Here is a 20,434-nt window from a genome sequence, read left to right as displayed (position 1 = left end):
GAGGTTCTGCTAAACAGATTCCTAGGCCAAGAATTGAGACATGATCAGAAAAGTCTACTGTTCCCACCCCCAGGGTATATATTGTAACTAGCAGAGACTATATGGGATACAGGTACTAGAGCAATAGAGGATTTCTGAATATAATAATTGGAACACAGTGCATATAAATTGGAGAGCTGGGCCGAAGGAAACAGGAGGGAAAGAAAGAAGTACAGAATATATTTCTGGAGGTGAGGATGGTCCAGTGGCTAGGGCATTATGCTGGGACTTGAAAGACTTGAGTTCAAGTCCCTGTTCTGTTTCAGACTTTCTGTGTGACTTTGGACTAGTCACTTAGGCCTGGTCTACACTATGAGTTTAGGTCAACTTTAGCAGCGTTAAATCGAATTAAGCCTGGACACATTCACACGACTAAGCCCTTTCTTTCGAACTAAAGGGCCCTTTAAACCGGTTTCTTTACTCCACCTCCGACGAGGGGATTAGCGATAAAATCGGCCTTAGCGGATCGGAATTGGGGTAGTGTGGAGGGAATTCGACCTTATTGGCCTCCGGGAGCTATCCCACAGTGCTTCATTGTGACCGCTCTGGACAGCGCTCTCAACTCAGATGCACTGACCAGGTAGACAGGAAAAACCCCGCGAACGTTTGAATTTCATTTCCTGTTTGCCCAGCGTGGAGAGCACAGGTGACCACGCAGAGCTCATCAGCACAGGTAACCATGATGGAGTCCCAGGATCGCAAAAGAGCTCCATCATGGACCGAACGGGAGGTACGGGATCTGCTTGCCATATGGGGAGATGAATCAGTGCTAGCTGAACTCCGTAGCAGTAAACGAAATGGCAAAATATTAGAAAAGGTCTCCAAGGCCATGAAGGACAGAGGCCATAACAAGGACGCACAGCAGTGCCGCATGAAAATTAAGGAGCTAAGGCAAGCCTACCACAAAGCCAGAGAGGCAAACGGAAGGTCCGGGGCAGAGCCGCAAACATGCCGCTTCTACGCGGAGCTGCATGCTATGCTAGGGGGTGCAGCCACCACTACCCCAACCGTGTGCTATAACTCCGTCACTGGAGAAACACACAGGGAAGCGGGTTCAGGGTACGAGGAAGATGAGGATGAAGATAATGTAGATAGCTCACAGCAGCAAGGAAGCGGAGAAACCGTTTTCCCCAACAGCCAGGATATGTTTATCACCCTGGACCTGGAGCCAGTAACCCCCGAACTCACCCAAGGCGTGCTCCCAGACCCTGAGGGCACACAAGGGACCTCTGGTGAGTGTACCTTTGTAAATATTACACATGGTTTAAAAGCAAGCATGTTGAATGATTAATGATTAATTTGCCCTGGCAATCGCGGCCAGTACAGCTACTGGAAAAGTCTGTTAACGTGTATGGGGATGGAGCGGAAATCCTCCAGGGACATCTCCAGAAAGCTCTCCTTCATGTACTCCCAAAGCCTTTGCAAAAGGTTTCTGGGAAGGGCTGCCTTATTCCGTCCGCCATGGTAGGACACTTTACAACGCCAGGCCAGTAGCACGTAGTCTGGAATCATTGCATAACAAAGCATTGCAGCGTATGGTCCCGGTGTTTGCTGCCATGCAGACAACATCCATTCCTTATCGCTCTTTGTTATCCTCAGGAGAGTGATAACATTCACGGTCACCTGGTTGAAATGGGGCGATTTTATTAAGGGGACATTCAGAGGTGCCCATTCCTGCTCTGCTGAACAGAAATGTTCCCCGCTGTTAGCCACCCGGTGGGGGAGAGGGGTGAAGTGATCATCCCCGATAATTGGGTGTGGGAGGGAGGGGGGTTAGTTGGGTTTTTGCTGCATGTTAACCCGGAAACCGCAGCCCCTCCTTTTACATTGCACACCCATTTTAAATGGCCAACCCAATGGGTGCTTGGTATGGGAAATGAGGGCGCTGCTGTTTGAAACCATTCCCACATGTTAAGAAGGTTAAAAAAGCCAAAAGACTGTGGCTTACCATGGCTGCCTGCAAGCCGAAATCTGTTGCCTGGCACTGCGTGAGTGATCTCTCACACCAAACCGGCAGGCCCTCAATATAAGAGGAAAAATGCGACCTTGTAACGAAAGCACATGTGCTGTGTAATGTGAACAGCAAAATTTAACGTGAAAGAGTGTACCCATTGTTCTCTAAAATGTGTCTTTTTTAACCACCTCTCCCTTCTCCTCCACCAGCTGCAAATGTTTCTCCTTCACAGAGGCTAGTGAAGATTAGAAGGAGAAAACGGCGGACTCGGGATGACATGTTCACGGAGCTCCAGATGTCCTCCCATGCTGAAAGAGCACAGCAGAATGCGTGGAGGCAGTCAATGTCAGACTACAGAAAAGCACAGTATGAACAAGAGGAGAGGTGGTGGGCTGAATCGCGGGATGAACAGAACAAGTAGTGGGCTGAAGAGGATAGGTGGCATCAGCTTGCAGACAGAAGGCAAGAGTCGATGCTCCGGCTGCTGGAGCATCAAACTGATATGCTCCAGCGTATGGTTGAGCTGCAAGAAAGGCAGCAGGAGCAGAGACCGCCACTACAGCCCCTGTGTACCCAACAGCCCTCCTCCCCAAGTTCCATAGCCTCCTCACCCAGACGCCCAAGAACGCGGGGGGGGGGCCTCCGGCCACCCAGTCACTCCAGCCCAGATGATTGCCCGAGCATCAGAAGGCTGGCCTTCAATAAGAGTTAAAATTTTAAACTGCAGTGTGTCCTTTTCCTTCCCTCCTCCCCCACCCATCCCGGGCTACCTTGGCAGTTATCCGCCTAGTTGTGTGATGAATTAATAAAGAATGCATGAATGTGAAGTAACAATGACTTTATTGCCTCTGCAAGCGGTGCTCGAAGGGGGAGGGGATGGTGGGGTGGTTGGTTTACAGGGAAGTAGAGTGAACCGGGTGGGGGGGTGGGGCGGAGGGTTCATCAAGGAGAAACAAACAGAAGTTTCACACCGTAGCCTGGCCAGTCACAAACTCATTTTCAAAGCTTCTCTGATGCGCACCGTGCCCTGCTGTGCTCTTCTAAACGCCCTGGTGTCTGGCTGCACGTAATCAGTGGCCAGGCGATGTGCCTCAACCTCCCACCCTGCCATAAATGTCTCCCCCTTACTCTCACAGATATTGTGGAGCGTACAGCAAGCAGCAATAACAATGGGGATATTCTTTTCGCTGAGGTCTGAGTGAGTCAGTAAGCTGCAAAAGCGCACTTTTAAACGTCCAAATGCACATTCCACCACCATTCGGCACTTGCTCAGCCTGTAATTGAACAGGTCCTGACTACTGTCCAGGCTGCCTGTGTACGGCTTCATGAGCCATGGCATTAAGGGGTAGGCTGCGTCCCCAAGGATAACTATAGGCATTTCAACATCCCCAACGGTTATTTTCTGGTCCGGGAAGAAAGTTCCTTCCTACAGCTTTCGAAACAGACCAGAGTGCCTGAAGACGCGAGCATCATGTACCTTTCCTGGCCATCCCACGTTGATGTTGGTGAAACGTCCCTTGTGATCCACCAGGGCTTGCAGCAGCATTGAAAAGTACCACTTGCGGTTTATGTACGCGGTGGCTTGGTGCTCCGGTGCCAAGATAGGGATATGGGTTCCGTCTATCGCCCCACCACAGTTTGGGAATCCCATTGCAGCAAAGCCATCCACTATGGCCTGCACATTTCCCAGAGTCACTACCCTTGATATCAGCAGGTCTTTGATTGCCCTGGCAATTTGGATCACAGCAGCCCCCACAGTAGATTTGCCCACTCCAAATTGATTACCGACTGACCGGTAGCTGTCTGGCGTTGCAAGCTTCCCCAGGGCTATCATCACTCGCTTCTCAACTGTGAGGGCTGCTCTCATCCTGGTATTCTGGCACTTCAGGACAGGGGAAAGCAAGTCACAAAGTTCCATGAAAGTGCCCTTACACATGCGAAAGTTTCGCAGCCACTGGGAATCGTCCCACACCTGCAGCACGATGTGGTCCCACCAGTCTGTGCTTGTTTCCCGGGCCCAGAATTGGCGTTCCATGGCATGAACCTGCCCCAGTAACACCATGATTTGCACATTGCTGGGGCCTGTGCCTTGTTAGAGGTCTATGTCCATGTCAATTTCCTCATCACTCTCGTCGCCGCACTGCAATCGCCTCCTTGGCTGGTCCTGGTTTTGCTTTGGCATGTCCTGCATATACTCCAGGACAATGCGCGTGGTGTTCATAGTGCTCATAATTGCCGCAGTGATCTGAGCGGGCTCCATGATCCCAGTGCTATGGCGTCTGGTCTGAAAAAAGGTGCGAAACTAGTATCTGACAGACGGAGGGAGGGGCGAGTGACGACATGGCGTACAGGTACAGGGAATTAAAATCAACAAAGGTGGCTGTGCATCAGGGAGAAACACAAACAACTGTCACACAGAATGGCCCCCCCCCAAAGATTGAACTCAAAACCCTGGGTTTAGCAAGCCGTTGATTTCACGGAGGGAGGGGGAAGCAAATGAATACAGAACAAATCTATTTTTTACATCTTAAGCTGGCAGAGAACGGTGCAGCATAACTGATAGCCCTCGGCATCTTCTGGGTGCTTGGCAGAAAATACTGGGCGCTTGGCAGAAAATAGCATACTACGATTGATAGCCATCATCGTCGAGACTGCCCAGGTGCCCATGATTGACAGCCACTGCAGTACGACGACGATGGATATCAGTCGTAATATACCATCTTCTACCAAAAGGCAAGGGGCTGCTGCTGTGTGCAATGCAGCCCCACATCTGCCAGCCCCACGTCTGCCAGCACCGAGATCGCTGATGAAGGCTACCAGTCATACTGCACCGTCTACTGCCAAAAGGCAATTAGCTGCTGCTGTGTAGCAATGCAGTACCACGTCTGCCGGCACCCAGAGGACATATGGTGACAGTGAGCTGAGCTGAGTGGGCTCCATGCTTGGCGTGGTATGTTGTCTGCACAGGTAACCCAGGTAAAAAGGCGCGAATCGATTGTCTGCCGTTGCTCTGACGGAGGGAGAGGTGCCTGACGACATGTACCCAGAACCCCCCGCGACACTGTTTTGCATCATTCAGGCATTGGGATCTCAACCCAGAATTCCAATGGGCGGCGGAGACTGCGGGAACTGTGGGATAGCTACCCACAGTGCAATGCTCCGGAAGTCGACGCTAGCCTCGGTACTGTGGACGCGGTCCGCCGACTTAATGCACTTAGAGTATTTTATGTGGGGACACACACAATCGGCTGTATGCAACCGATTTCTATAAAACCGGCTTCTATAAATTCGACCTAATTTCGTAGTGTAGACATACCCAGAGCCTTTCTGGGACTCAGTTCCCCATCTGTAGACTGGGGATAATAGCACTTGTATCTCACAGAAGTGGTGTGAGAATAAATGCATTCAAGATTGTGTGGTGCACAAATACTATGGTCATGAAGTGAGGGAATTAAAATATTGAGAGATTTAAAAACCCCTAGTGTTTCAGACTGTTTCCCTCAGTTTACATCAATATTTATTTTAAATTTCTATTCTCCTTTTTCATTATGTTCCTATAGAAAGGAAGATGTTGGCCAAATGCAATTCTTTAGGTTTCCCCCAATTCTTTTTACCGTACCTACCCCCAAATAAGAGTTAAAGGGCACTCTGTTGATTTTTAACTTGCTTGCAACTACCCCCACAGTAATGAAACTAAGCGGGGCCCTTGAGTCTGGCAGTGTTGAGTCTCCATTCATTCACTACGTGCTGAAATAACTGATATTTCCTTTGTTTCTTTTGGGCTGTCTTTGCTCTCTGACAGGTTATTGGGCAACCAGAAAGGGGTAATGTACTAGGCATGAACAACATTTGTGTTTTCTTTATTTAATAAAAAGGAGAGAAGAGTAACATTTTTTGATGGGAAGAACTCAGTCATTTCCAATCTTTTTTTTTTTTAACTTGCACAGGAAGAAAATATAAAGTATCCAATTCGATTAGAACATAAGAACGGTCATACGGAGTCAGACCAAACGTCCATCTAGCCCAGTATCCTGTCTTCCAACAGTGGCCAATGCCAGGTGCCCCAGAGGAAATGAACAGAACAGATAATCAATAAGTGACAAATCCCTGGCTGGGATGATTTAGTTGGGGATTGTTCCTGCTTTGAGCAGGGCATTGGACTAGATGACCTCCAGAGGTCCCTTCCAACCCTGATATTATATGATTCTGTGGTCCATCCCCTGTTGCCCATTCCCACCTTATTTTACTGTAAGATTTTTTTAAACAAACAAAAAAAGCAGGGCCAAATCCTCTATTGGTGCAAATGACCACAGATCCATTGACTGAAATAGAATTTTGCCCATTTACACCATTAGGTAATTCCATTGCACATGGAATTTGTGAATTAATGATATTTAAGTATGAGAAGTGCTAAGGTTCTGAATAAGCATTGTTTAATCCTAATAACATCCCTGTGAGATAGCAGAGTAAGTATTATCCTCATTTTGCAGATAGGAAAATTGAGGTCAAGAGGGTAAGTGATTGGTCTAAAGTTACATTGTGGTTCAATGATAGAACCAAGATTAGAACTCAGGATTTCCTGACACTCAACTTGTGCTCAGTCCTGCAGACCATCAATTGTCTGACTGCATGTGGTAAATAGCCATTGGATAACATCATAATATGAGATTCATGCTGAACTTTTTAAAGGGTCTAGAAGACCTTTGCCTTCATCTTCATATCCCTATTATTTTTAATTTCACTTCCCTTGATTTTCTGGTTGGAGCTGGGCTGAACGGAGGAAGGAAGCACTAGGAGTCCTGCACGCTCAATACTTTTAGTCTCACTTTTGCAGATCCAAATCAGCTTCTATACCTTCTGACTGGATGGTAGGTAATGTAACACCGTTTTATTTTAAAGGTCTCCAGAGGTGTTCCTGGCACTTAGAGGCCGATAAATCTAACTTCAGTACCAGAAAAATTGGTTGAAACCACAGTAAAGAACAGAATTATAAGACACAGAGATAAACATGATATGCTGGAGAAGAGTCAACATGGCTTTGAAGAGGCATGATTTCTCTTTACAAATCTGTCAAAATTCTTTGAGGGTGTCAACAGGCATATGGATATAGACAGGTGATATAGTATACTTGCACTTTCAGAAAACCTGTGACAAAGTCCCTCACCAAAGGCTCTTAAGCAAATTAACGGTCATGAGATAAGAGGAAAGGGTCCTCTCATGGATTAGTAACTGTTTAAAAGATAGGAAACAAAGGATCCGTTTTCACAGTGGAGTGAGATAAATAGCAGGGTCCCCCAAGTTTCTGTACTGGGACATGTGCTGTTCAGTATATTCATAAATGATCTGGAAAAGGAGGGTGAACAGTGAGATGGCAAAATTTGCAGATGACACTAAATTACTCAAGACAGTTACCTCTTTGCAGTCAGCTTTGGACTTAGAAAGGGATCTCATGAAACTGGATGACTGGGCAACAAAATGGCAGATGAAATTCAGTGTTGATAAATGCAAAATAATGCATATGGGGAAAAAATAATCCCAAGTACACATACAAAAAGAATGGGTCTAAATTAGCTGTGTTCACTCAAAGAGATATTGGAGTCATCATGGAAGATTCTCTGAAAACATCCACTCAATGTACAGTGGCAGTTGAAATAGCTAACAGAATGTTAGGGGCCAATAGGAAAGGGATAGATAGAAAATATCATAATGCCACTATATAAATCCATGGTATGCCAACACCCTGAATACTGCATGAAGTTCTGGTCTCTCCATCTCAAAATAAGATGTATTAGAATTGGAAAAGATAGAGAAAGGCAACACAAATGATTAGGGCTATAGAACCACTTTCATAAGAAGAAAGCTGAAAAAGGCGGGGACTGTTAATTTTAGAAAAGAAATGACTAAGGGGTGATATGACAGAGGTCTAATAAATCATGAATGATATGGAGCAAGTGAATAAGGAAGTATTATCTACCCCTTCTAACACAAGAAATAGAGGTTCCTTGATGAAATTAATAGGCAGCAGCTTTAAAAGAAACATAAGAAAGTACTTCTTCACACAACAGATAGTCCGTGTGTGGAACTCATTGCCATGGGATGTTGTGAAGACCTACAGTATAACTGGGTTCAAATAAGAATTAGATAAGTTCATGGAGGATAGGTCCATCAATAGCTATTAGTTAATATGGTCAGTAGCCTAACCCCATGTGCCAGGTATCTCCAATCGTCAGAAATTGGACCTGGACAACAAGGGATGAATCACTCAAAATTGCCCTGTTCATTCCCTCTGAAACATCTGGCCCTGGCCACCGTCAGAAGACAGGATAATGGGCTAAATGGACCATTGTCCTGACCCAGTATGGCCATTCTTATGCTGTATAACTGTGGTTAATTAACACAACATGATGCGTGGGAGGACTTTCCCTCTTGCTTTATCATGTCACAGTTGTGTTTATTGGAAGTCTTCCTGCAACAGGTAATAGTCTATTTGTTGAAATATCATGTCTCCATACTACTTGTATTTTGAAAAGTCAGAGTAGGTAATGCAAAACAGAGCCAGATGAAGTAGTCTGGAACCACTACTGGCTACAAATGGCTATGTTGTATGATTGCAGCGTGTATGTATGCAGGGCCATCCCTACCCATAAGCAAAGTATGCAGCTGCGTAGGGCACCAGGAAATTTGGAGCACCACATTTCCTGGTGCCCTGCGCAGCTGCGTACTGCTCCAGCCCCTGCTCTGCCTCTTTCCCATGGCTCCCGCCCCTGCTCCACCCCAGCCTCGCTCCCACTCCACTCCTTCCCCAAAGCCCCTGTCCCTGCCCCGCTCCAGTCCCACCCCTGCTCCACTCCTTCCCCAAAGCCTCCACCCCGCCTCTTTCCACCCCAGCCCCACCTCCACTCCCCTGAGGACTGCTGCAGGGATCGGGCCTGCACTCACCGTGTGGTAAGTGGAACAACCTGGTCCCAGCCTGTTCCGCTCTCCTGGCTCCCAGCTGCACCGCTGGTAAGTTCTGGTACCCCGTGGAGGCGAGGGGTACCAAAATGGCTAGGGACGGTCCTGTACGTATGGTTATGATGTAGTAACATCTTACACACACACACACACACACACATATATATATATATATGGAGAGATTCACAAAAGGACTTCAAGTGGCAGTTAGGCACCTATGTGCCTAAATTCCAGAATCAGGCCCACTGTTTTTCTAAAATATATGCTATAAAAATTATTTTGGAGAAGTTCTATTACCTCTATTATACAGGAGATCACACTAGATGCTCATAATTGTTCCTTCTGGCCTTGGAATCTATGAAGTTAGGCATGTGGTGCTGAGCATTGGCACTGGCACTGACTGATTGATGGGGAACTACAGTGGAGCTGCGCCAGACTGCAAATATTATTTTTTGGCATGTTTCTTCTGTTTTGAAAAACAAAACTAGATTTCGCTAGTCTGGGAGAAAAAAAGTCCATGTATACATAACACAGCATGACAAGTAACTCCACTTTACGGCTATAACTCTAACAAGGAGATTTTATTTCCACTTATATATGTGTGCAGAGATTGATGCTGCAGTGAGTCTTCTCCTGAGAATGCTGTTTACGTGGCAGCAGAGGCTTATCCTATTGCAAATCTGGAAAAACAAGGTGAATGGATGTTAAGCCTATGTTAGAAATGGATATATCTGACCATCACTCTGTTAGCAGTTCCTAACAGGCCTGACAACACCCAACACATTGCTGTCATAGTATTTATCTGTAAAGAATGTTATATGAGATTTTAAATGAGAGCTGGGATCATGCTGGTTATTAATGTTGTCATGAAATGTATGTAGAGATGAAATTTAAAAAATGGTGTGTATACTGAAAATATATCTGGAACGTCTGTATCAAGGTGTGAGTCACCAGCAGAGGCAGGTTTTCTCTCAGATCAGCACTATTTGTCCATCTAACTAATTGACATGTAAATTTAAGCATTGTATTGTTTCACAGTGGGCTCCCATCACTGTTTGAACTGAATGCTAATGAAGAACAGAGACATATGAAATCAACAGGAAAAACAAGCAAAGAGGGAGAAGAGTCTGATCTGGGGTATACACTTCAAAGGTTTACTGGACTTATAGTAAAACTTTTTAATCCTTTCACTTAGGGTATGTCTTCACTACCCGCCGGATTGGTAAATCGACCCCCGAGTGCTCTCCCGTCGGCTCCTGTACTCCAGTGCTGCGAGAGGGGGAGCGGCAGCAGTCGACTCACTGTGGTAAGTTGATCTAAGTACGTCAACTTCATCTACGTTATTCACGTAGCTGAAGTTGCGTAACTTGATTGATTTCCCCCCCTCACCCAGTGTAGACCAGGGCTTAGTAAACCTCTTGAAGGGTGTTGGGTGTTCATGAACACTTGGCTCCTGGTTTTGACTGGAAACCAGTGGCTCTGTCAAAGACTATATCCTTGAGAGAAAATCGACTTTATTAGATGGAACGGTAACCATTCATAAGTATTTACCTAGGATTGCCTTTTATATGTGTAACCATTTCTGTTTCCACTTGTTACCCTTACTCACTATCTCTTAGAACTTACCTTTAACAATAAACAAATGATTATTTAACTGTAAATATAGTTCAGGGCTGAGATGTTATAGAGAACTGACCCTGAGTTGAGCCAGTCAAGTTGTGTGTACACTGACTCTTTTGGGGACAGCTTACCTGGTAATTTCTGAGAATGTCCAGCGACAGGTGCTGGATACTGCAGGGAGTGCTCTGAGGGCTCAGGGATTGGTGAGTGTCTGTCTTTCACTAGCCTGCACTGAGAAGGTGAGATCCACAGAGACCTGGAAGATGTCAGTGCTTGGGTGTAGCCAGAAGCTCAAGGAGCTGAGCTAGAACAGGCACAGACAAGACCACTTCATGCTACGTGCAGGTGGAGCTGAAGTATCTCACAATCCTGGGTACCCCCGGAAAACATTACAGCTAGGTGTTGTACAAACACAGAACAAAATGATAGTCACTGCTCCTAAGAGCTTACATCCTAAGTATATGATAAGAGACAACAGATGGATACAACAAATTGATGGGGGTGGGATAAGGTAAAATCTTTTAAAAAAAAAAATGTCCAGAAACTGTGCTTGCTAACTATTTTCCTTTATGGTCACAGCTAGCACCGGTCAAACTGTAGTGTGGTGAGTCCAAAACTATGCTTGATTCAAGCAGAGTTAACTTTGTAACCCACATTCTCTATTACCAAGCATATTTTTGTGTTATAGAAAGCTCCCGTGACTCATGAGCAACAAGAGCTTGTACTAAATATTGTTACACTGTTCTTCCGTGTCAGTTTATTTTAAACAAGTTTTCACTGGATTTGTGTTACTGCTGAGATCTCGTGAATGTTTACAATGAGGCAACAGAAGTTTCAAATTGAGTAATTCTGTAGTTTTATAAAGAATGTCACTGTAGAATAAAATCCAAAAATAATGCATCCACCCGCTGGTGACCTTTGTCCTTGTTCTGCAAGGCAAGGCAAGGCAGATTTTGCACATGATCTCAATAGGAAATATGCCATATTTTAATTGCTGTTTTATTACATCAGTAAAGTGAGTTTGTTCCTGTGTATTTGTTTCATGTGATTCTATCGTGTCTGGTTTTTTTTCTCCATTTTTAATTTTTCTTAAAATGCTTAAGGTGATGTAACACTTGTGAAAGATGTCAGTTTATTTAACCACAGGGCATAGAAGCAGACAGAGCCCCTGAAAAGAAACCTTGACTTTGGGCTAGCAATGGCCCAGTTCTTCCATTAAAGTGGAGTTTCAAAAAACATATCAGCTCAACAGAAATCAAGAGTGTGACATTGTGAACAGGATTGTAGGGGGCCAAGCCGAGAACCATGGATGAAGCCCCCTTTCCAAATGATGCTGGTCTATTTGATCGGATGTTGGGAAACAAGGCTCCTGGAGGGGCACACCCCAAGTAAGGAGAATGGCTTTCCCCCAGAAGATGGGAGGGACGAAAAGGAAACTTGAGTCACCAGATTAGGGTGTACAAATCAAACATGCAGCATATGGGAGTGGGCATGAAAGGACTAGTCAAGGAGTGCAGGAGATCACTGAGTTGAGAAACCCAGGTGTCATCCACTTTGTAAAAGCTGCTGGGTTGAGATCCTTGAAACCAAAGTCTTCTATTTTTCCATAGGCCAGGTACCATTCAGACATTGTGCCTCAACTCTAACCTGAAGAGAGCACGCCTAAAGGGGAGAGTCTTCATGTCTGTTCAGCCCTTGGCACGTGATTGTTCTCAGCGTACCCAGGACTGAGAGTCACCTTGTTACCCCGCTGCCTCCACCATGAGGGAGCCCTGCCTCTGCCTGGCTGGTTGTCAGTTCCCTTGCACCACCAGGCTTTCAGCCACTCAAACACTCTCCTCTGGGCTATGTCCAGCCCTGTCTTCACCATGCAGGATAACAATAGGTGCACCAAGTCCCTTTGAATCGTCCCCTGTGATATCTAGTCCCTGACACTGGCTGCTCACAGAAATCCCAGATCCTCTGCCCCAAAGAAGCAGAGAACCCCAGTTTACTAGTTTTATCTTAAAACATTGTTCCTGTAATACACACAGCCCTTGTCATGAAACAAAAGAAGGTTTATTTAAGAAGGAATAAAGATGCCACTAGAATTGAGAGAGCGGTGGAAACAAATTGGTTACAATGCACAACAAAATCATAAAATGCAAACCTGGGTCATTGAATCATAGACTATCAGGGGTGGAAGGGACCTCAGGAGGTCATCTGGTCCAACCCCCTGTTCAAAGCAGGACCAATTCCCAATTAAATCATCCCAGCCAGGGCTTTGTCAAGCCTGACCTTAAAAACCTCTAAGAAAGGAGATTCCACCACCTCCGTAGGTAACCCATTCCAGTGCTTCGCCACCCTCCTAGTGAAAAAGTTTTTCCTAATATCCAACCTAAACCTCCCGTGCTGCAACTTGAGACCATTACTCCTTGTTCTGCCATCTGCTACCACTGAGAACAATCTAGATCCATCCTCTTTGGAACCCCCTTTCAGGTAGTTGAAAGCAGCTATCAAATCCCCCCTCATTCTTCTCTTCTGCAGACTAAACAATCCCAGTTCCCTCAGCCTCTCCTCATAAGTCATGTGCTCCAGCCCCCTAATCATTTTTGTTGCCCTCTGCTGCACTCTTTCCAATTTTTCCACATCCTTCTTGTAGTGTGGGGCCCAAAACTGGACACAACACTCCAGATGAGGCCTCACCAATGTCGAATAGAGGGGAATGATCACATCCCTCGATCTGCTGGCAATGCCCCAGCTTATACAGCCCAAAATGCCATTAGCCTTCTTGGCAACAAGGGCACACTCTCGACTCATATCCAGCTTCTCGTCCACTGTAACCCCCTAGGTCCTTTTCTGCAGAACTTCTGCCTAGCCACTCGGTCCCTAGTCTGTAGCAGTGAATGGGATTCTTCCGTCCTAAGTGCAGGACTCTGCACTTGTCCTTGTTGAACCTCATCAGGTTTCTTTTGGCCCAATCCTCTAATTTGTCTAGGTCCCTCTGTATCCTATCCCTACCCTTCAGCGTATCTACCACTCCTCCCAGTTTAGTGTCATCTGCAAACTTGCTTAGAGTGCAGTCCACGCCATCCTCCAGATCATTAATGATCAATACTTATCAGGTGGATTTAAATCAAATTGATTTAAATCATGATTTAAATCACTAGTCAGGAAGACTCGACTTAATCATGGATTTCTACATAAAAGTGCATTCTTGTTGGTTGTTATAACCTTAATACATATTCTTCACAACTCTGAGATAGATGTAAGTTTCATTTTTAGAAGGTACACACTCTACATTTTTAAAGTGATTTATTTTGAAAACTTTTCAGAGTAGTTTTACAGCTATATCAGAAAATGAATGATTTTTTAGTTATTTCATTTGCCAAAGGTAATTGAAGCAGATATTTATGAAGTCTTTGGGAGGTGAACTATCTCCAATTCAACAGGTTAATCATTAATATTTTGAGGATTTTCTTGCCATGCTGTATTAGGAGGAGAACATCACCAGACAAACATTTAAATTGTTTTATTTAACTAAAACAACGTTATGTATTCTGGATTTTTTTCTTCAACAGCAAACATATAATATTTTAACAAAACAAGCATATGAATTTTTGAATGTAGTTAAGCATTCAAGTTTTTTAAAATCGGGTTTGTTTTTGTTAAAATTCTGATTAACTAAAATAGTTAAATGAAATATTTAAAAAAACAACAACAAAAATTAAATTGACTACGTCAGCCAGGTCAACATGAGAAACTTAAAATATTGGCTACTGCAGCTAACTCAGTCGTCTTCACCTTCATTTTCCTATTTGTTCATAATCTGGAAAATTAAAACAAGCTTTCCTGCTTTTTCAGGTCCCAAACGATTTCTCAATTTGGAATGAATTAGTCCAAAGGAAGAAAATATTCTTTCTACACTGGCAGAAGAAGCAACTGCTGTTAAAAGTGAGATTATCACTTCAAGAGTTTCTGAATCCAAATGCTTAAGTGACTTCCACCAGTTCATTGGTGTGACTTTCTTTAAAACATCATCAGCAAACGTATTTCTTGAAAGATTCTTATTCCCAAACTGACTGGGTCTCTTTTATGGCCTGCTGCCATTATAGGTTTTCTCTTCTAGTGAGAGAATGGTATGGTAGATCTCAAATCAATGAAGGCTTCACTCAGAAAGACCTCAAGACTTTTGGAATACGCTGCTCAAACAGTTTCACTTTTGTTTCTAGTGCCTGTTCCTCCCTTCTCACATTTATCTCCAGACTTCTTCTCCTTGTCCAGATCTATTCCGCCCCCAACAATCTTCTGTTCATTGAACTTTTTGAAACTTTGCACTTTTAGAGAGAGGTAAGGGATTGACTCTTAGTACACAAATTTGCAGAGTGACAGTAGGGTTGAAGTCTGTTATTTCTCACCTCTATATATTATTTGTTTGTTTGTTTATTTATTTAAAAACAATTTTGCTGTTAACAAGCATGTTATCTCTGGAGACACAAATCCGTTTGAGAACTGCAAAACTAAGCATCTCTGATGGTATCTTCTAAACTGAGCACTGAGTCCCATTGGGTAGATAGAAAAACTAACCTAAATAATCTATACAGAAGCCCCTGGAACCCCATAAAATTGGGTCCCTAATCCATGAACTATTGGCACTCATTTACAAAACTTTTCTTAAATGTTACATGAATATATTGTCTTATACTATAGAATTAGAATTCATAATCCCTATTTCATGATGAGATAGCTTTGATCTATAATATATCTTTATCTTTAGATAGTTTTTTCCTCAAAAAGCATTTGATCAAAAAAAAAATCCGGTTTAAATAAAAAATCGGATTTTTTTTTAAATCATTGCCTTTTATCCACCCTGATACTTATTAATAGTTATCTTTCCTATCTAATAAAAATTAGGTTTCTCCCCCCCCCCCCCCCCAAGTTGAGTCTGCTGCAGAGCTGGCTGTATTCATAGGAACCAGGATCCAATTTTTCATGACTGCATCTCTGCTCCCCAAGATAGCTTCTCAGTGAAGAGATGAAGAACATCTTTTCCCAGGCTCTATTATAGTGAAATAGTTTTTTGTTTTTATTCATAGGCAGTGTGATTCTCTGTTGTAATATTCCTTTTTGATCTCCAAGTGGCTTTGATCATTTGCACCTGTCTCTGATGGCTTTCTATTGAAAGTCTTGGGTTGGAGCAGGGCTAGACAACTGAGCCTGGTATTACATCACCGGCTAACCAGGGCAGGGTGACAACTCCCTCCTGCTTGAATGGGCCAGCACTAAGACATACTGTTCCCTGGTGACTAACTTTTACTCCAAGACCATAAAGCACACTTTCAATGTAATTACTTCATTCCTTAAATGTTATCGGTACTACATCTCACAATAAGTATGAACCTTCACAAGTTACAAGCTTTCTGTAAATACCTTATGTGATATCTCTTCTGGATAGCTAGTCCACAAGACATGTGGTGTTTGCAAAGAACAGGGGACCTTTTGTCAAGATGTCTCTGTGTCACAGCACGTGTGCTAAGACTGATGAAAGGCTGCCATTGCAGGCGGTGGTTGTGGTGATATAGATAGCTGTCTGCTCACAAAGGGACTGAAACCACTAAAGGTATGTTTATACTGTGGCTGGGAGGTGTGAATCCCAATGCGGGAAGGTAGACTCACACTAGCTTGAAATAGCAGCGTGGATGCTGGGGCATGGACAGCAGCTTTGGTTAGCTGCCCGATTCAAACCCCCACCAAACTCCTGGGTCCAAGCTCAGGGGCTAACGTGGGCCGCCACCTGAGCCGCAATGTCCACATTGCTGTGTTTAGGGTGCTAGGTCGAGTGCAGTTTAGCGCAGGGGTCTCAAAGTCCTGGCCTGCGAGCCATCTGCAGCCTGAGAACCTCCCCACTGCGGCCCGCGGAGGAGAGATGCACACAGACACGCTGCCGGCAATGTCTACTCTAGATGCTGCCCCCCACAGCTCCCATTGGCTGGGGGGAGAGGGACAGAGATACCATCACTAGTCGCCGGGCAGAGTCAGCATCATTAGTTGCCGGGTAGAGTCAGCCATGGAGGCAGCATCATTAGTTGCCGGGCAGAGTCAGCTATGGAGGCAGCGTCACTTTTTTCCACAATAAACAAGTCAAAATACCGAACACAACTATCTGATGCACAACTTGCTGCAATCCTCAAGGTTTCAACTGCTCAGTCACTGAGGCCAAACATCAACAAGCTGACAGAACTGAAGCATTGCCAGGTGTCTGGCAAACACTAAAAACTCTCTGGCAGGCAAAGAATTGTATAAAGTTGTATGACAGTTTTTATTATTTCTAAGAAATTTGAAATAAAAAATACAATATAAACGTTTTCTTTTCTGAACACCATCTTCAGTGACATTATTGGCCTGCTGGGCGGATTTGAGGACTGGCACTGGCACTGGCCCTAACGTAAATTGAGTTTGAGACCCCTAGTTTAGCACAAGTCTACCTGTACTGAGAATTGCACCTCCCAGTTGCTATGTAGACAGACCTGAAATTATCTCACTCAGGCCACTTGGCAGCCTGTTTTCTTACTGTGCTTGTGCTATATCATCTTCAGCGAGCAACTTTTCTGTTACATAAGAATGGTGGCTTGATCTGAGTACAAAGTGGGCACATAGCAATGTTTTCCCTCCAAGAACTCAGTAGGCCCACTTTATTTGTTACTTGTAAATTGCACTGTGAGAAGAGGGGACATTTTTTCTTTTCAGAGATGTTTTCTGTCTATTCCTGGCATAATGTAAAAAAGATAATACTGCTGCTTGGTGAGAAAAACAATAAGCATGCTCTTCTTTGGGCTGGATGGGCTTTTGGCCTTTGATATTTGAAAAGGAATGAAAACTTCTATGCTACCTGCAAGTAAAAACATGAGGAAATATTAATCACTTCATATTGTCTCATGGGAACTTGTTACATTTTTATGGGTGGAAAACAAATAATGTATCCAAGGGAAAGAGGCCTAGTTATCTTTAGTTTGGGAACTGGCTTCCTCCCATGCACACCTAGATATGAAGAAGGAAGAGTAGTTATCAACCTGACAAATAGTTTTTCTCAACCAGTGTTGATTATATGAAAATGAATCTGCACTGCTTTGGTCTAGTACTAAATACACTGAGTGCTGACAATATATATGGGATTAAATTCATTCCTATGAAGAGACCAAGACTAAAACCAAATCCTGGCCTTGCCTGTAAGGACAGTAAGGGGAAAGTAAGCCCCAAGCAACAGCAGAAGTTGTGTAGGAGGGTTCCATGTCTGCTTGGGTATAGACACTATGTAAAACTAGGGTGACCAGATGTCCCGATTTTATAGGGACAGTCCCGATTTTTGGGTCTTTTTCTTATATAGGCTCCTATTACCCCCCACCCCCGTCCCAATTTTTCACACTTGCTGTCTGGTCACCCTATGTAAAACAAAGTTCCCACCTAAACTGCCCCTTGGGAATCCAGTATGCATCTGAAGAAGTGAGGTTTTTACCCACGAAAGCTTATGCTCAAATAAATCTGTTAGTCTTTAAGGTGCCACCAGACTCCTTGTTGTTTTTGTAGATACAGACTAACACGGCTACCCCCTGATACTAGTTTTCTCTCTCTCTCTCTCTCTCTCTCTCTCTCTGCATCATGTTCTCAGAAATTGCAATAGCCTCCAGGGGGATTGAAGCCCCTATGTAATTGTTATGCTGGAAGGTGTTAATGGCTGTCAAAACCATGGACCAGGTTATAGCTGATGACTGTGCTTAGCACCTTTTTAATTCAGGCTAAATGAAGGATCAGTTAAACGTCTTTGTGTAATGATAGCTGAAATGAAAGAAGCCATTGTCCAGCATGGAAGGCTGAGTAGCAGCTAAGCTATGTGGGGGCAGGGATATTAATTGGTTGCTGTGGTGTGTGTCAGAGCAGGAAGCTGCCAGCAGGGCCGGCTCCAGGCACCAGCTTGGCAAGCAGATGCTTGGGGCGGCCACTCCGGAGAGGGGCGGCAGGTCCAGCTATTCGGTGGCAATTTGGCGGACGGTCCCTCACTCCCGCTTGGAGCGAAGGACCTTCTGCCTAATTGCCGCCGCAGATCGCGATCGTGGCTTTTTTTTTTTTTTTTTTGGGGGGCTGCTTGGGGTGGCCAAAACCCTGGAGCCGGCCCTGGCTGCCAGACAGCCAGAGAAGCAGGTGAGAGTGTGGCCTTGAGAGGGAGCAGAGACAGATCTTCTTGAGGCATAGGACTGGCTAGAAAGGCAGACTTGGAAATTGGCAGCAAGGAACCCGCCTGCAGTTTTATTTCTACTGTGTTTAGGGTGACCAGATGTCCCGATTTTATAGGGACAGTCCCGATTTTTGGGTCTTTTTCTTATATAGGCTCCTATTACCCCCCACCCCGGTCCCGATTTTTCACACTTGCTGTCTGGTCACCCTAACTGTGTTCAGGGAAACAAGGCTTTCTATATGTTGTTTGTAAATACACAGGCATACACCAAACAACATACCTGACTTGTATCGTCAACTTCTTCTTCCAATGGAAATAACCTGGCAAGGCTCTGAATGTTGGCTAACTGCTTGCTTCAAGGCGCAATCTCTATATATAATGGTTACATTTTGGGTGCATGTCTCTCGCTCCATCTTCCTGCCCACATCTCTGTGATGAGAGGATATTTGCTCTGATCAGTTGATTTTTCTCTCAGATTGCAACTCTGTTTCAGGGTTATTTGCTGGGGACTTACTTTTTGGGCCTTCCACCCTATTAGTCTCCCCTGTCCCACTGTCAATCAGCTAGTGAGGAACTGTCCCTCTTTCTGGCAGCTGTGGCTTCACTGTGACAATCCCCAAGTGCTCCAACTGCCATATAGGCAGATGTATGGCTGATGCTACTTGGTCTCTTCTGATATAGTGTCTACACTACAATTATGGGGTGTTGCTTGCAGCTTGGGTAGACATACCTGAGCTAGCTTTAGCCCAGTTAGCTTGGGACCAAAGCAGTGAAGCAACAGCAGCATGAACTAGCCACCTGGGTAGTTACTCTGGGTCGAGGGTGGGTTTGTACAGCCTGTGCTGAAACCTGGGCTGCTGTAACTTCACTGCTTCCTGAACTAGCTAGGTTAAAGCTAGCTTTGGTATGACTGCACAATGTGCACACACATCCTGTGACTGCAGTGCAGACGTATCCTGCATGGAGGAACCCCCGTTAGTCTCCAAGTGGGGCTCCATGGCTATGCCACCGAGGAAAATAGGGCAAGGGTTAGGTCCACTCTGATAGCGAGTTCTTTCCAGTGTAATCACACTGCAGAGAAATGAATATCAAAATATTAGAGATTTTGTACATTTAATATTTCTTAAACAGCTAGTACTACAGTAACACATATGTAACTTTAGCGCCCTTGTGGCCAAGATGGAATCTGCTCTGCAGAGAGCTCCGGCCAAGAGAAGGCGCGCACAGGAACACAGCAGGGAAAGTCCCTTCCACCCCAGGGGCTCCTGTTCCAACCCCCCTCAGAGTGAATACACACCCACCGGAAGAGTACAATGAATATAGGAAAGGGAAATGTTTATTCACAGAGGGATGAAAGGAGAAAAATAACAGGGGGAAATGTAGGGGAGCGATAAAACTGGGTTGCATTCAACACCAGGCCCCACAGGCCTAGTGGTAGCACAGTCTGGAAAGGCAGACACCGAGCAATGTGTCTGCACACAGAGTTCAGGAGTCATGAGCAAAGTTCCAATCCAGTGGTGAGTCTTGGGTGCTCCTGGTTGTCTTCGGTACCAGTAAATGTCCCCAACAAAACCTTCTAGTGCCCTCTTCTGCGGGTCTCTGCAAAGCCACATAGAGCAACAACCTCCCCACTTAGCTAGCTAGCAGCCTCCCTCCTT

The 20,434-nt window shown here is 44.9% G+C and overlaps 1 long non-coding RNA gene across 8 annotated transcripts in view; it reads left to right on the top strand.

The window, feature by feature from the left end:
- Positions 1–20,434, top strand: part of LOC122174105 (uncharacterized) — a 167,431-nt gene that overhangs the window by 51,656 nt on the left and 95,341 nt on the right. For 6 of the 8 annotated variants that reach the window (XR_010588853.1, XR_010588852.1, XR_010588846.1 and 3 more), the window contains exon 4: positions 10,143–10,253. The exons of the other annotated variants lie outside the window; for them this stretch is intronic. This is a non-coding gene — a long non-coding RNA (uncharacterized LOC122174105). The remainder of the gene's footprint in view (positions 1–10,142; positions 10,254–20,434) is intronic. 8 annotated transcript variants of the gene reach the window in all.

Source organism: Chrysemys picta, chromosome 6, assembly GCF_011386835.1.
Source record: "Chrysemys picta bellii isolate R12L10 chromosome 6, ASM1138683v2, whole genome shotgun sequence".
Taxonomy (NCBI): domain Eukaryota; kingdom Metazoa; phylum Chordata; order Testudines; family Emydidae; genus Chrysemys; species Chrysemys picta.
The sequence above is the reverse complement of the archived record's forward strand: the minus strand, read 5'-3'. Positions and strand labels throughout refer to the sequence as shown.